Below are 15,040 nucleotides of genomic sequence, written 5' to 3' on the forward strand. Positions count from 1 at the left end.
ACCCAGGGACAGTCCCCTCTCTACACGCTGTCTCCCCATCCACTGGCATACCATAGGTGCTCAATAAATGACTTAATGAATAAAGCAGACCCAAGACACCCAGCCCCATGACTGTGGGAGTGGAAAAGCAGCTCAAGGAGCAGCAGCCCTCTACTGCTGGAAGCAGGTGCTGGGGCTCCTGGGGACACAGGGAAATGGGCGCAGCCATGCAATAACATCCAGGGAGCCGCGCCGGTCAGACACGCCAAGCGCTCCGTGGGTACGGCAGACACGCTCCCCAGCAAGATGGACTGGACAGTCCCCCTCTGCAGCTGACCGCAGGGGAGGGCCAGCCCAGGATCAACCGCAGACCGCAGTGCAGGGCTGTGAGCAGCTTGAACTACAGGAAAGCAGCTAAGGGCCGGGGCCTGCCCTGGGTGGCTGAGGGCCACACTGGAGCTGAGGGCTGGACATGGGAGTGGGGAAGGACCCCAGGCAGCAGCCAGCGGGCCACGGCCCTGAGGCACTGAAGGGGAAGGAAAGGGCTCAGGTGGCTGGGGCCGGGCGAGGACAGCACCGGAGGTGGAGGGGAGAGGCAGAGTCCCCTAGGCCACGCTGAGCACTTGCAGCCCACCCTGGGTGTGACAGGAGCCCCGGAGAGGAAGGAGAAATGGAACCCACAGAAGGCACTGAGTGTCTCCACACCAGGCCAACTCCGGCTCTGACCTGGGCAGGGTGAGCGACCCGCTCTGAGCCCCTGTCCACCACCCGCTGGGACCACGCATCTGGAGGGGCTGGTGCTCACTGGTGGACAGAGAAACATGATTTGGGGGGCTAGGCGGGTCAACTTCCTGCAAAGCTGTGAGACCTCCCTGAATTGCAGAGCTATCGACAGCCACCGAACACAGGTAGGCGCCAGTCTGAGACCCAGGCTCTGGGGGGCAGGGAAGTGGCTTTGGGAGGCCGTCCCCGGGCACAGCGCCAGGCTGCAGCAGCCGGGAAGACAAGTGGAGCTGGAACTCAGGGAGGGCACCCAGCACCCCGGACCTGTGTGAGGAGGGCGCCTGGGCCATGCAGTGACCTGGCCTCCGGCCACCTCCAATCCCACAGGAGGCCTGGGAAGGACGGTGCCTGGGCCCAGCCTGCTCCTACCAGCAGCCGCTTGGCCAGGATGTTCTCCACCAGCTTGAAGTCATTGCGAAGCTGTCTGTTCTTGCTGTTGGTCCCCTCCATCTCCTCGTCGGCGTGGAAGCGGAAGTACTGGGACTCGTCCTTGAACTCGCTCTTCTCCAGCACTGCAGACCCAGACACACAAGCCACGGTCAGACTCACAGCCACACGTCAGCCACACTTGCCACCTGGCAGCCAAGGGCTGGGCTAGCCCCACACAGGTTTGGTGTGTCCCAAACCCCCTGGCTGCTCAGGGTGTGACGGGCGTAAAGGACTGCGGAGCCCTCTGCAGATGGGACGCTGACTCGGGAAAGAGTAAGCCAGACCCCTACCTCACACCACACACCAGGACTCCTGGGGGTGGAAGACCTGCTTGTGAACAGTAAAGCCACAGTCGGCCAAGCACACGCACGCTACCTCGGGGCTAAGGCAGGTACGGACACAAACCAAGGGGGTCGGCAAACTGAGGCTCCAGGACCCACGTCTGGCCCACTACCTGTTCCTACAAATAAAGTTTTACTGGAAAGAGCCCCAACACTGTCTGCAGCTGGCAGCTCTCCAGCCACAATGCCAAGGTTGGACAGGTGTGACAGGTCACAAGGCACACAGGGCCTAAATTCCCACTATCTGACTCTTTACAGAAAAAAGTGCTGACCCCTGTACCAGGATGAGCCAGGAAAATGCACACAAGAAACCAGATGCAGCCCGAGGCCATGGCTTAGGGTCACCAGGCACCTCCGGGCCAGGCCTCTGTGGCTGTGCTTAGCTCGTCTACCCCTTGAGCAGATGGAAAGGCTGTTGCAGCCCTTCCACAGGTGGAAAGACCAACGCCCAGGCCGATAGACAAATCCGTCCAGGTCAGGGTCAGCAGCCGCACTGGGGCCCCACGCAGGCCCCTCCTTTCCCTGTGCTGCCCCCCGGGCCTGTCAGCGAGGGCTGGGTGAAATAAGCCAGGGGAATCCGGCCTGTGAGGTTCAGGTAGCCAGCTGCCTAAGGTTAGCGGGTCCCTGCGGCCAGGAGAACCAGCTGCCTAGACGCACCCCTAAAGACGGGGGATCTGGTGGCGGAACAGAAGACAAAGGAAGTGTTTCCTCTTCCTAGTCCCCAGGACACTTCGCCAGGACCCTACCTGTCTGGCCACCATATCACCTCTTTGGAGAAAACAGACACACAAATTGCTACTTCCCCCAGAGTGGGGAGCCAGGAGGGCGGGCTGGCTTGGCCTCTACTGTAAACACAAAGCTAGAAAATTCCGGGAGTGGGAGGAGAACGCAGTGCTGTGTCCTGCTGGCGTGTCCCGAAAAGGCAGGGAATCCCCAGGTGAGGCCCAACTTACACCTCTCTGTGGAGGCCGCTGGCCAGGCTCTATGAGCCACACAGACCTGGAGTCAGGTCCCCTGCTTGGACCCTTGCTGACCCTGACCACATGCACGTCCAGCTCATCCACAGGGAAAAGAGCAGACAGCCTGTATTGGCATGAGAGGGGTCCAGCCTGGGGGTACTTCTCTGGGACAGCTCAGCTCCACTGCAGGAGGTCCCGCCAGCCCCACTCTGTGCCTGCCCTGCACTTGGCCAAGGCCGCAATCCTGGGCTTGGGCTCTTTTTCCTATTTTAGCCTATTTTTGAGGTCGTGGCAGGGACAGGAGAAAAGGGCCGCACCCTGCAATTTCCCACCCTCCAGAGCGTCCAAACTGCTGGGACCCCCCTGCGGAATGTCCTCTCCCAGCAGCCTTCCTGGAATAGCAGCGGGGGTGGACCCCTAATTACCCTCACCCACAAACAAGTGGTCCGGCCCAGCCGGCTGGTGGGCGAGCAGAGCTGTTGGGAGGCCCCAGGGGCACAAGGGCAGCTTCTGGGCACACTGAGCCAGGGCAGATGGGTGACCTAGCCTCACGGGGGAAACGAACAGCAGGAAGCAGCCCGGACCCCATAAACCATGGCAGATGGCAAGGCCTCCCTGGAAAGCTGGGGAACTGAGGCCCAGCGGGGAGCCCCCCAGAGGCAGGTCCCGCCCCGCCCACCAGCCAGAAGGCAGGCCTTGGGGCTGGAACACGGTGGCCGCCCCTGGTTCCCTAAATAAAGTCTGACGGCACATGGCCATGCCCAGCTGGTTCAGTGCTGTGTGTAGCTGCTTCTGTGTTACAAGGGCAGAGAGTGGCTGTGACAGGGACCCTGTGGCCCGCAGAGCTGAGAGCACTTGCCACCTGGCCCTTCAAGAGAAAGTTCCAAGCTGAGTTCATCAGAAGAGCAGCAGCTGGGGAGGACCCGGCCGAGGGCCCGAGGCCTAGGGTCTCCTGACCCAACACTCTCCCACCTCTGTGCCACCGCCTGGCCCTAGCCACGTGGCCCTGCCCTGGACCTCCACCAGGCCCCTGCCCCGCCCCACAGACTGAAGCCAGAAGGGTCTAGAAGAAACCCAAGTCACCACGTCCCTCCTGCTCAGAACCTCTGGAGACTCCTGCCTTGCTCAGAGTGAGAGTCCAAGGCCTCCTCATTTGCACCACCTGGAACGATCCAGAAGATGTGATCTTTCTGATTGGGACACACACAGAAACGACTGGGACCTGTTCTGCTCGTTGCTGTCCCCAGGATCTAGCACCGAGCCTGGGACACAACAGGCACCAGCTGGAGAAGAGCAGAACCATGAGTCTGGAAGGCCACGTGGGCTCAGCCACAGGCAGGAAGGCCGCCTTGACATGGGCCCCCGGAACGGCGCAAGGGGCTGGCGGGCAGCAGGAGTCGCGCTCTGAGTGATGGGCGAGGCGGGCAGGGAGGGCTGGGCAGAGGCCGGGGAAGGGTTACCGTGGTGCATGAAGCCGTTGTTGCACAGGCCCACGCCGAGTACCACGGCCTCCTCTCGCGTCTGGCAGTCTCCCTGGCATGGAACAGAGGGGCACAGTGGCCTTAGGTGAGCTGGCAACTCTGAGCCACATCCCGCCAGAGCCACCGCCCACACCTCCTCATCCACGCTGCTCCTCTAAGTCCCCTTCCACTTGAGGCTTTGTCCCTGCAACTGAAAACTTGCCAACTGACACCATCAGAACCAGGGGATGTGGTTCTCAGGGCCACCTGGGCGACCCGTCTCCCCCCGGAAGCCTGGAGAGGACAGGCCAGTGCGCAGGGCACTGTAGGGTTCTGTCCCAGCCGACCCTCCCTGGCAGACGTCCTGAGCAGGACCGTGCTCAGGACACACCCCCACCCCAGGGCCAGACAAGGAGTCACCATCCTGCGGGGCCACAGGAACCTCCCTGCCCAGGTGCGGGACACCTGAGGGGTGGAGGCAGGACAGGAGGCAGGTGTGTGCTTCTTCCCAGCAGCGGCCCCTGAGGTGGTCCCCGGGGCTCCCCCTCCTCAGACTTCCCTGGCGCCTGGCTCCCAGGTCTGCCCCACCTCCCCCCAGGGAGCCCTGTCCCCTGCCACCACCACCCCCGCTAAATTATCCAACATCATTTCTGTTGCCTGCAACCCAGATAATCTCAATACAGTGGCGGAGAGAGAGTGGAAGGGCAGCGGGGGACTTGGGCAGAGGACAGCAGGACAAAGGCCCAGAGGTAGGAAGGAGAAACCAGGAGGAGCAGGGCAGCCAGGGGAGCAGCCAGGCGGGGGCAGGGGCCTGGAGCCTTGCTGTGTCCCCCTGGGGACAAGGCTGCAGTCCTGAAGTCTGTGGACTGAGAAAGGAGCTGGGGAGGGGGTCACTGGCAAGAGGCCCTCCAGCCGCCTCCCTCCCCAACAACTGGCCAAGGAGCGGCAGAGGGTTCTGCGGCCCTCCCTGCCAGCAGCCTGGGGTGAGGAGGGCATTTTCCCAGGTTCAAGGGACACCGCTGCTCTATCAGAGGTGGCTGCTGCTGAGCACAGGCCAGGCCCTGAGCAGGTGGGGGCAGCTCTGGCCTTGGGTTTACTGACCCAGCCAGACAGTGCTAGAGAGCCAGTGAGCTCAGGCCCAGCTGAGGGAGGGCCCCAAGGGGCTGCAGCCCAGGCAGCCACCCCCAGCTGCCAGGATGGCAGGAGGGACATCCAGGGTCCAGGTGGCGCAGGCCCAGCTCAACAGCCAGGCAGGCGGGGCAGCATCTGGCATCCACCTGACTTCTGGGCAGCCTGGGCTCCCCACTCTGAGGGACCTGGGGCAGGTGACCAGCGAGGTCCCTCACCACAGCAGGGCAGACACAGGTTAGAGTGACAGGTCCTGGATTCATCACCTGAGAGCAAACCTGTCATCCTGGGTTGGCAATCACCACTGGGGGCATTTTGTCCCCTGTGGGGAGAGGCACAAGCTAACCAGGCTCAGAGGCCATGTATCTCATTGGGGTCCTCAGCCCCATCCTGCCCACTCACGGCTCACCCTCGGGCTCCTGCCCTGCTGCGCACGCCACTCCCCTGGGGCCTTTGCACCTGCTCTTTCCTCCACCTAGGGTGCCGCCCTGGGCTTTTCAGGCCTCAGCACTCGGTCACCTGCTCTGAGTCCTCCCCTAACTATCCCAAAAGTAGTCCCCAAGCCCTCCCCCACAAGTCCTCCCCAGAAACACCATCCGTCCCTCTCACTGCCCAGCACACTGGGGGCTACTGTAGGGTGGTTAGGGGAAGGACTCAGAGCAGGTGACCGGTGCTGAGGCCTGTTCTGTTTAAGGTCTGTCTCCCAGTAGAATTCGCACCGTGTGGGCAGGGCCCTGGCACTGGCCTGTGCACTCACATGGCCTCACATGGAAGCCCAAGCCTAGCCCTGATGGGACATAAAACATGGAAGGAAGCGGGGAGGGGAGTGGAGGGCCGGGAAGCTGACCTTGAGGCCGCTCTGCAGGGTTCTGTGCCCCTGAAACAGGGGGATCATCCCGCCACACCCCAGAGCTCTGGGGGATGAAATGGGTTCCAGGGGTCCCGCTGGGTTGGAGGCAGCAGAGGTGATGCAAGGCCGTGGGGCAGTGGGAAAGGCCCTCTGCATGAGTCTGAAGGCCCGCGCAGGTCTCTCGTGCCGAGCATGTGCCAGTCTGGGCGGTCAAGCCAGAAGCAACCACCACACCTGAGCTGCCTGACAGGGGAAACTGAGGCATGGCAGGCTGGCTCTCCCCACCACCAGGTCATGGCTGGGGAAACTGAGGTTCAGGGTGGTCGGCGGCCCAGGACTCTGTCCCTGTTCAGCTGTCACCCTCACTCCTGGCCTCTGCCTCTCCTGCACTAGCCCTCGCTGCCCATGCTGAGCCCAGCTGCAGTCGGCGCCTGCCATCTGCCTGGGAAGGGAGTTGGCAGAGCAGGCAGGCAAGGTCCTGCCAAGCCACATGGACGTCGGCACACTCATGCCCTCTGAGCCTGGCTCCGTGGCCTGGTCCCACTCGCTCCAGCCCCAGCCCCAGCCCACCAACCCTGTCCCCTGGGCATCTAGGAGCCTGGGCAGCAGGGAGAGGGGAGAGCGTGAGCTCTGTGCTGCCCACTGTGACCGCGGTGGTCAGCTGACCTCTCTGAGCTGCAGTGCCTCACCCGTGTTTCTGCCCATCCTCGCCAAGGTCTGCACGCTGGAGTGGTCCACGCACACATGACCAGGGCCACCATCAATACAGGGCATCTTTACAGCTGACCGCGAGGCACCACAGCCCCAGCCTCTACAGTGTCCTACGACTGGTGCCCAGAGGCAAGTTGGGGAACCCCAGCCTCAGTTCCTCATCAGTAAAACGGATCAGGGCTGTACCTTCCCCAGGCCATTCTGAGGGTTAAATGAACTAGGAGGAGAGCAGGTCAGAACTGACCCTTACCCTCAGAACTAAAAGACTCCCTGCCTGGGTAGTGAGTCCAGAGCCCCTCGTGAGCATCAAGGGAGGAATCCTGAGCAATCCCAGCTTCTCTCAGAAATTCCTGTCCATTTACCCACAAACCGGTTTAGGGGACCGTCTGGCCAATGAGAACTAAGCAGAAGACGGTGGGTCAAGGGACAACTGTGAGAAGTTTTCTCCCTAATGTGAAAATTGAAAAAGCACTTTCAAACTGAACTGCTGCTGGCTTTGGGCCATAGTTCATTATAAATGAGATACCTGGAGGTGTGGCAGCCATTTGTGATTGTGAGGCAACTAGCAAGAAGCTAAGAGAACCAAACAGAAAGGTGCATTTCTGGGTGCAAATAGCATTGCTGGGTTCTAGGACCGTGAACTCTGAACATTTAGTTATATAAGAGAAAATGTCTTTACTGTATTAAGTCCAGTTCCTACTATGAGAAGACAAAAGCATTTCTAACTGATTCAGTAGGCATTCAACTGACATTTTGTCCTAAGGAGCAGAATAACCTACAAGTTAGAAATAAGGAGATGTCCAGAGGGAGGGGAAGCCCCCTTGAGCCACTCTTACATGTTCTCTGTTGCTCCTGCTGAGGTTCCAGGTGGGGATGGGCCTTTGATGTCATATCCTGTCTTGTTGGTTCCAAACACTCCTCAGACCTGCCCCACCCCCAGCCTTTGGGGAAACATCTACTTTTCCCTGTGACACCAGCAGGCTGTCCCCTGGCACAAGTGGAGTCTGGGAAACATGAGGCCACAGAGTCCATAGCAGCGAGGCCCGGGAAGCTCAGAGCCCCAAAGCCAGGGCTGTCTGGGCTGCAGCCAAAGCACCTGAACTACAAAGCAGGCACCCACGTGGCAGCTCACCTGCCATCACCTGCCCGAGGCACAGCTGCCCGAGGCTCAACTACCTGCTGCACACCTGTCCGTGGCTCACCTGCCCAAGGCTCACCCGCCTGCTGCACACCTGCCCGTGGCTCGCCTGCCCAAGGCTTACCTGCCTGCTGCACACCTGCCCAAGGCTCACCTGCCTGCCGCACACCTGCCTGCTGCACACCTGCCTGAGGCTCACCCGCCTGTTGCATACCTGCCTGTGGCTCACCTGCCTGTGGCTCACCTGCCCGTGGGCTCACCTGGCAGCCACACACCTGCCTGAGGCTCACCTGCCTGCCGCACAGCTGTGAGGCCAACTCTGCAGACGTCCCCACTGCTGTCTCTTGGTCTCACTGTCCCATGCCCGCGAATCCCCCTGTGGTTTCTTTAGCCTTCTTCGCTGACAGAACTTGGGCCCGCCTCGGGTCCTCCGCAGGAGGCGAGGACTGCACTAAGAGCTACACTCGCCAAGCAGTGACTCCCACCAGGCTGCGTTTTTTACAGGTGGGCAACCTGAGGCACAGATACGGTAACCAGCGGCCCGCCCGAGGTGACGCAGCCAGGAAGTAGCAGAGCCAGGATGTGAACCGGGTCTGCCTGGCATGCCTCTGGGCTGACTGCACAGAGTCCCCAGGGGGCAGTGCAGTGGGGGGTTAGAGGCCCTGCGCTTCTAGACAGCAAGTCTGAGCCCAAGGCCAGGGTCTTGCAACCCCTCCGATTTCTCGGTCCCACTGTTACAGCAAACACTGAAACACCCACAGCTCACACTAAGGACATTCTGTTAGCCTGATTTTTTGTGAAGCACTTTTCTAAACCCACTTTTGAAGTTACTTGGTGCCGAGAAACATATAAATTGAGTCTCCACAGCAGTCATCAGTCATTTGCTCAGTGTGAGAAAATCCAGCCAGCAAAACTGTGGTTTTTGAATGGAAGGAACTTTTTATGAACACTAAATTTAACAATTACTCAGGCTGGCTTACAGCTCTGCTCTGCAGCTGGTTTCATGGTTTGGTTTGGCTTGGTTTTAGTACTGAGGATTGAACCCAGGGGCTCTCCACTGAGCCCCAAGCCCAGTCCTTTTTTATTTTTTTATTTTGAGACAGGGTCTGACTAAGTTGCTGATGGTTTCACTGAATTGTTAAGACTGGCCTCAATCTGTGATCCCCGTGCCTCAGCCTCCTCAGTCACAGGTGTGATGGGTCTGCACCACCAGGCCCAGCTCTGGCAGTTTAACTGGACCTTCGTCCATTATCATGTTGCAGGGTCCCATCTTTTCTCAGACCATGAATGAACATTCTGTGAGCTCCCTGAAAAATTCCCAGAATCAGGCAGAGTTCTGGACGGGGTGAGATGGGCCCAGCCCTATCCTGTCTTTGCCGTGGTGAGGCTGTGCCTCCTGGAACCAGGCCCTGGCCTTTCTGGGCCCCATCCCTCCCCTCTGTAAATGGGTTGAAGGCCACGGTAGGATAGCGGACAAAGCCCAGCCAGGGCCTGGCCAGAGGAAACCCTGTTAAGTGACCATTAATAGGAGCCATAAAGAAGGAAGGACAGGCAGGCGGGCTTGACCGCTGGACCTCAATGGAGCAAACAACTCTGCAGGGTCAGCAAGATTGATGGAGGGATGTCTAAGCCTCTGCTGGCCTTGGGCTTTCTTGAAAGGAAGACCCTGGCAAGAGGCTCCAGTTTGGTGCCAGGGTGTGAGAACCACTTTCTGTTCTTTACAATTACCTGGTCTTGGGTATCTGGATACACAGCACAAGTGGTATAAGATGTGTATATATATTATTTATGGGACCTAAAAACCCAGGAAATTCTACAACTTGAGGACATGTGCTAAGTGACATGAGGTGGTCACAAAAGGTTGGTATGCTGGGATTTCATTCTCAGGTGGTCCCTAGAGTAGTCAACTCCAGAGACAGAGCCCAGGACCTGGCTGGAGGGTGGGGTGGGGCTGGAGGGTGGGGCGGGGCTGGAGGGTGGGGCGGGGCTGCAGGAGGGGGCGGGGCTGCAGCAAAGGGCTGGCTGCCCCTTCACAGGTAGAGCTTCAGCTCTGTGGGTGGGGGATGTCTGCAGGACATCAGGCCTGTACTTAATGCCACTGGAGCTGCACACTTAAAAGGTGTTAAGCAGGTAAACTTGCACTATGTGCCCTGGCCACCATTAAAAACACAAATTGGGGCTGGGGTTGTGGCTCAGCAGTACAGCAGTCGTCTAGCATTTGCGAAGCCCTGGGTTCAGTCCTCAGCACCACATAAAAATAAATAAATGTCCAACTACAACTAAATGTGTGTGTATATATATATATACACACACACAGACACACACAGACACACACACATATTTTAAAAAATAAAACAACACAAGGCTCCACATTCCAGGAAGCCCCCCTCCTCGGGCAAAGCCAGATGTTGGCCGCCCAGGTCAGGGGTCCTCACCTGGGCCAGCAGCCAGTCGACCAGCTTGCTCCCGGGCAGCACGGACTTGTAGGTCTTCAGGTGGTAGTCACGGTCTCTGCGAGGAGGGGGGGGTGACAGATGAGCAGGGGACGCAGTGGGGCCTCCTGGGCTTGCCGAGATCTCGAGACGCAGGGCAGGGGCCAGGCAGAGGCCCAGCCCCGACCCCACACCTGAGCCACAGTGTGACGTCCCCCCAGGCCTCCCCTCCCCCAGGGCACAGGCACTAGGCTCTAGGGCTCTCTCACTCTCGCCCGAGGACCTCAGCCGGGGCACTGTGCCCTCCGAGGGACCCGTGGGCTATCAGGAGCCGGGGTGGGTGCTGCTGGCATCTTGTGGTGGAAGCCGGGGGCTGCGGAACATCCTCAAAGAGGACTCATTTGGCTGAGATGCCTCAGCGCACAGGCCCAGGAGCCCGGGACACTCACATGAGAAAACTCAGCCTTTCCCTGTCCTTCCCTCTGTTCTGTGTGACGGTCCTAGGTTCAAAGATCCCGGCTATGGTGACACAGAAGCCCCTCTCTGGGGCCAGGGTGGCCAGCGAGGTCCCCGGGTCTCTCCTGTGAGTCCTGTGGCAGCGGCAGCCTGGACCATCCCACAGCCTTCCAGGTAGCCCCCGGTTTCCGAGGCCAGCCAGAGAGGCCGAGGAAGGGTCTGGCTGAAGAACTGCTCTAGCTTCAGAACCGGGAGCCCAGCAGCCGCGGTGCACTAGTGAAGGCCCCGGGGCCACTTCCCCAGGCTGGCCCAGGGCAGCAGCAGAGCAGAGGAGCCGGGAGGCAGGACTGGGGACCAGGGTCGGGTACCAGGGACCCAGGAGAGCTGGCAAGAGCTAAGGATGGGGCAGAGGAATGTGCAGCCGGGGTAAGAGTCTGGTGGCCCTGGGACCCTGCATCCACCACTGAAGCTTCACATAGGGAATGATCGCTCGATGGCAATGGCGCCCACAGAGCCAGCACCACTCAAGGCACCTCCTATGAATTTAGCCCCACGGCACCCCAGAGCTGTGAGTGACTCTGTGCCCCTTTTACAGAGGCAGAGGCAGAGGCGAGCGCTGGATCCACCACTCACTCAGGATGGCCCCGGCTGCAGGCCTACGCTGCCCAGCGTCAGCCCTTTTAATTTCAATTCAATCCAAAAAAAAATAAAACTTATAAAATAACATTAAGTCAAATTAAAGATCACGTTCCTCAATCTCCATGTTTGACAATGCCATGTGACTAGTGCTCCCATATGGGACAACGGACACAGGGCACTTCCACCAGTGTAGGCAGCTCTACTGGACAGCAGGGCCCCAAATGAAGTGACAAGCACAGAGCACGGCGGAGACACCACGTCTGAAGGGTGAAGAGCATCCCATGCAGCGGGAAGAGCAAGTGCAAAGGCCCCGGGGCACATCCTGTCATCCCCACTCCAGAGAAAAAAGTCAAGGTACAGGGGGTGTCGAGTGACTGCCCAAGGTCACAGAGCTGGCAACTAGCAGGCACATTCAAACTCAGCCAGTCCCTGGTTCTAGGGTTGACACCCTCTGCCCTCACCGCAGTGCTTCCCAACAACCGCCCACTCCATCCTGTGACAAACCTCCAGGGTAGGTACCGCTATTAGCCCACTTGATAGAGAAGGAAAGTGAGGCTCAGAGAGGCGAAGGTGCCAGCCCCAGGCCACACATCTGAGAAGAGGCAGAAGTGAAGTGGGGACTTACTTGATCACCGGGGTGTGGAGGCTGTGGAGACGGCAGTACAGCCTCACACCCTGAAAGAAGAGAGAGGGGAGTTGGGATCAGGCCACACGGTTCGGGGCCCCGAGGCTGCTGGAGAGTGCAGAGATGGCCCTCAGAACAGAGCAGGGGCTGTCCCGTGGCGCACGCCTGTGATCCTAGGGGACTGGGAGGCTGAGGCACGAAGAGCTTGGGTTCAAAGCCGGCCTCAGCAACTTAGAGAGGCCCTGTCTCAAGACACAGGGGGTTGGGATGTGGCTCGGAGGTCAATGGTTATGGCCCCGGGGTTCAACACCCAGTGCCAGAAACACAACAAGACATCAGGGTCGGGGTGGGGTTGGCAGGGGAAGTGGAGGGGAAGACAGGCCGCTGGACAGAGAGAGGCCTGCTGTGCATGACCTCTGCTGGGTCAGGGTCATGGGTCAGGTGTCAGCTCAGGGTGGAGGGTGGCAACCCTGGACATGATGCCAGGTCATGGGTCAGGGTGGAGAGCACCTGCCTTGGACATGATATCCTCCAGCTCGCTCTGGGCCTTGTATGTGCCATCGTCATAGCGGAAACGGTACATCACCTGCTCGTTCTTGAACTGGTGCTTGTCAGAAACTGGAGGGAACCAGGGGCGGCCAGTGAGGCTGGGCACCACCCCCCCGCTCCCCACCCGTGCCCAGTGGGCTGGCTGGCCCCACTTCCCCAGTGCGCAGACGAGGAACGCAGGTCCCCTGCAGCGCAGGGCCACCGGAGACCTCCGGCAGGCCAGGCACCTGCGGAGGAGGGGCCCAGACCACCTGTCTGGCTCAGCCTGTGGGGGGCCCAGGGGTCTCAGCCACACAGCCTCCAAGTCACCCTGGATGCTGTGATCCCTGCAAATCCTGCTAGGCCCAACCTCCAAACCCCAAGCTCTCAGGCCAGGCCCCCCAGCCCCACAGCTGCCCCCGCTGGGCTCCTGCTCCCACCTGGGACCCAGCACCTCTGCCCAGCAGCAGAGGAAGCGTGAGGTGCAGCCCTGAGCCGCAGGTTCTCTGCAGGACTCAGCAAGGGCCTCGCCCTCACGCATGCGAGAGCCACTGCCCTGTGGGCCAGGACGTCCTCGTCCCCCGACGGCCCGCTCAGAGGCAGCCTTGCTGCCTCCCTGCCTGCGCTGAACAAGCCACCCTGGCTCGGGCTGCCCCTCACCTTTGGGTACTGGCCTGGGCCCCCTTCCCAGAGACCCCCAGACCCCACTTGGAGATGAGCCACCGCGACAGGTCACCTCCCGCCCTGCTCTCGCTCCTTGGGCACCCACACCTCCTGGACACAGACCTTTATTTCTGGGTTTTATCCTCCCCCAGTGGCAAGGCCAGCTCCCCGGGGACAGGCGGCTGCACTGCCTGCCCACCCCGTGTGGCCAGCACGCCCAGCCTGGCGCTTGGTAACTGCTCGTGGAACACTGAAGCTTGGGCCGTGACCCTCCCCTCTGAAAGGTGGGGGGGACATCCCTGCCACCACCTCTCCCAGGTGTCCCTGTCTGCTCCTGTCCCGGGGAAAGGCCGGGAAGCAGCCATGTGAGGACATCCGGGGGCAGGGCGGGCGGGGAAGCGGGCAGCTGCCCAGGAGGGCCCGGCTTGCGGCCGCGCAGTCTGCCTGGTCTGACGCCCGCCCACCGCGGCCGGCCACGCACCGTGGTGGATGATGCCATTCTCCAGCAGAGCCTGGCCCAGGTTGACCCCTTCCTCTGTCTTGCTGATCTTGCCGATCTCCAGGAGCCAGGCCACAAACTCACTGTGGGAACAGGAGACAGGGCTGGGGGCCGGGGCTGGGGGGCTGGAGAGCTGGGGGGCTGGGGGGCTGGAGGGCTGGGGCTAGCAGGCCGGGATGGGGGGCCGGGGCTGGGGGCCAGGGCTGGAGGGCCAGAGCTGCGGGGCCGGGGCTGCAGGGCTGGGGCTGGGGGGCTGGGGCTGGGGCTGGGGGCTGCAGGGCTGGGCCCGGCCATGGGACCCTGAAGCCAGTCAGAACCTCCCACGGAAAGCGAGGCTGGGGAGCCCAGCCTGGCCACCAGTGGAGGCCTGCGCATCTCCCATTACCCATGGCAGAGGGACACATGGCCAGGCCCTGGGTCTGCCTCAGGCTCAAAGGATGGAGCAGTGGACGGATGGGTGGACCAATGAATGGACAGACAGACAAGTGATGGACAGGTGACTGGCAGGCAAGTAGATGGGCCGGTAAAGGAAAGGAAGGTGAGAGGATCTTCCCTTCCTGAAAGGTGCCAGACTCTTCCTGCCCCAGGGCCTTTGCACTGCCTGTTCCCTCTGCCTGGAAATGCCCTTCCCCAGCTCTTCACGTGGCCTTCTTTTCATCCTTCAGGTCTCACCACAAACATCACCTCCTTGAAGGAGGCGTGTTGTCTGGCAACACAACCCACTCAGTCGCCCTGTTCTTCCTCCGTAGCGCTTATCACTGTCTGAATTTATCTCATTTGCAGATTTATCCCTTTCTCAGCCACCTCCTACAGCCAGAATGTAATCTCCCTGTGAACGGAGTGCTACCTACTGTGTCCCAGCCTGGGAGAGGCCTCATGCACAACAGGACGCACTAATCATCCACTAAACAAATAAAGGAAGCAACCATCAAGCAAGGAGGACTGTTCTGGGTCAGCAGGAAGGCCGGGGAGACAGTATGTCGGGGGGCAGAGGAGACGGGCGGCTCTCGAGCCCAGCACACCCGGTGGGGAGAGGCCAGCCAGGCCAGGGCCCCGCTCCCGGGAGATCTTCCTGGGCTCAGCACAGAATTTAGCCCTCATGAGAGAGCAGGAAGGGGGACCTGTTTTGTGCTCAATGACAGCAGGTGGCAGCCAGCCAGGGCCCCACGCTCTCCTGCTCACTGAAGCCTGCTGTCCCGCGGGGAAACTATTTTTAGCCTCCCGGGGTTTGGCAGGGGAAGCCCTTCGGTGTGTAGGCAGCGGTGTGCCAGGCAGTCAGAAAGCCCTGCTGGAGGCGGGAAGGAGACCAGCGCGGGGAAGGAGAGCGCTCACTCTCAGAGTCCCACAGCCCAGCACCCAGACCCGCTGCCAGCAGCTGCAGGAGGGAGCGGATGTCTGCATGCCCACTCTCGGAAGCCGG

General features: G+C 60.6%; 1 long non-coding RNA gene and 1 pseudogene across 4 annotated transcripts in view; one reads left to right on the plus strand and one right to left on the minus strand.

Annotated features, from left to right (window-relative positions):
• Positions 1 to 15,040, plus strand: part of LOC308631379 — a 987,731-nt gene that overhangs the window by 810,037 nt on the left and 162,654 nt on the right. The gene's annotated exons all lie outside the window — the stretch shown is intronic.
• Positions 1 to 15,040, minus strand: part of LOC308632042 (phosphatidylinositol 3,4,5-trisphosphate-dependent Rac exchanger 1 protein-like) — a 72,394-nt pseudogene that overhangs the window by 21,765 nt on the left and 35,589 nt on the right. The window contains exons 11-16 of the transcript in view: positions 13,603 to 13,703; positions 12,445 to 12,548; positions 11,931 to 11,980; positions 10,214 to 10,289; positions 3,952 to 4,024; positions 1,132 to 1,274 (exon numbers count right to left, since the gene is read on the minus strand). The product of the transcript in view is annotated as a phosphatidylinositol 3,4,5-trisphosphate-dependent Rac exchanger 1 protein-like (transcript). The remainder of the gene's footprint in view (positions 1 to 1,131; positions 1,275 to 3,951; positions 4,025 to 10,213; positions 10,290 to 11,930; positions 11,981 to 12,444; positions 12,549 to 13,602; positions 13,704 to 15,040) is intronic.

Source organism: Spermophilus citellus, assembly GCF_964194105.1.
Source record: "Spermophilus citellus genome assembly, chromosome: 12".
Classification (NCBI taxonomy): Eukaryota; Metazoa; Chordata; class Mammalia; order Rodentia; family Sciuridae; genus Spermophilus; species Spermophilus citellus.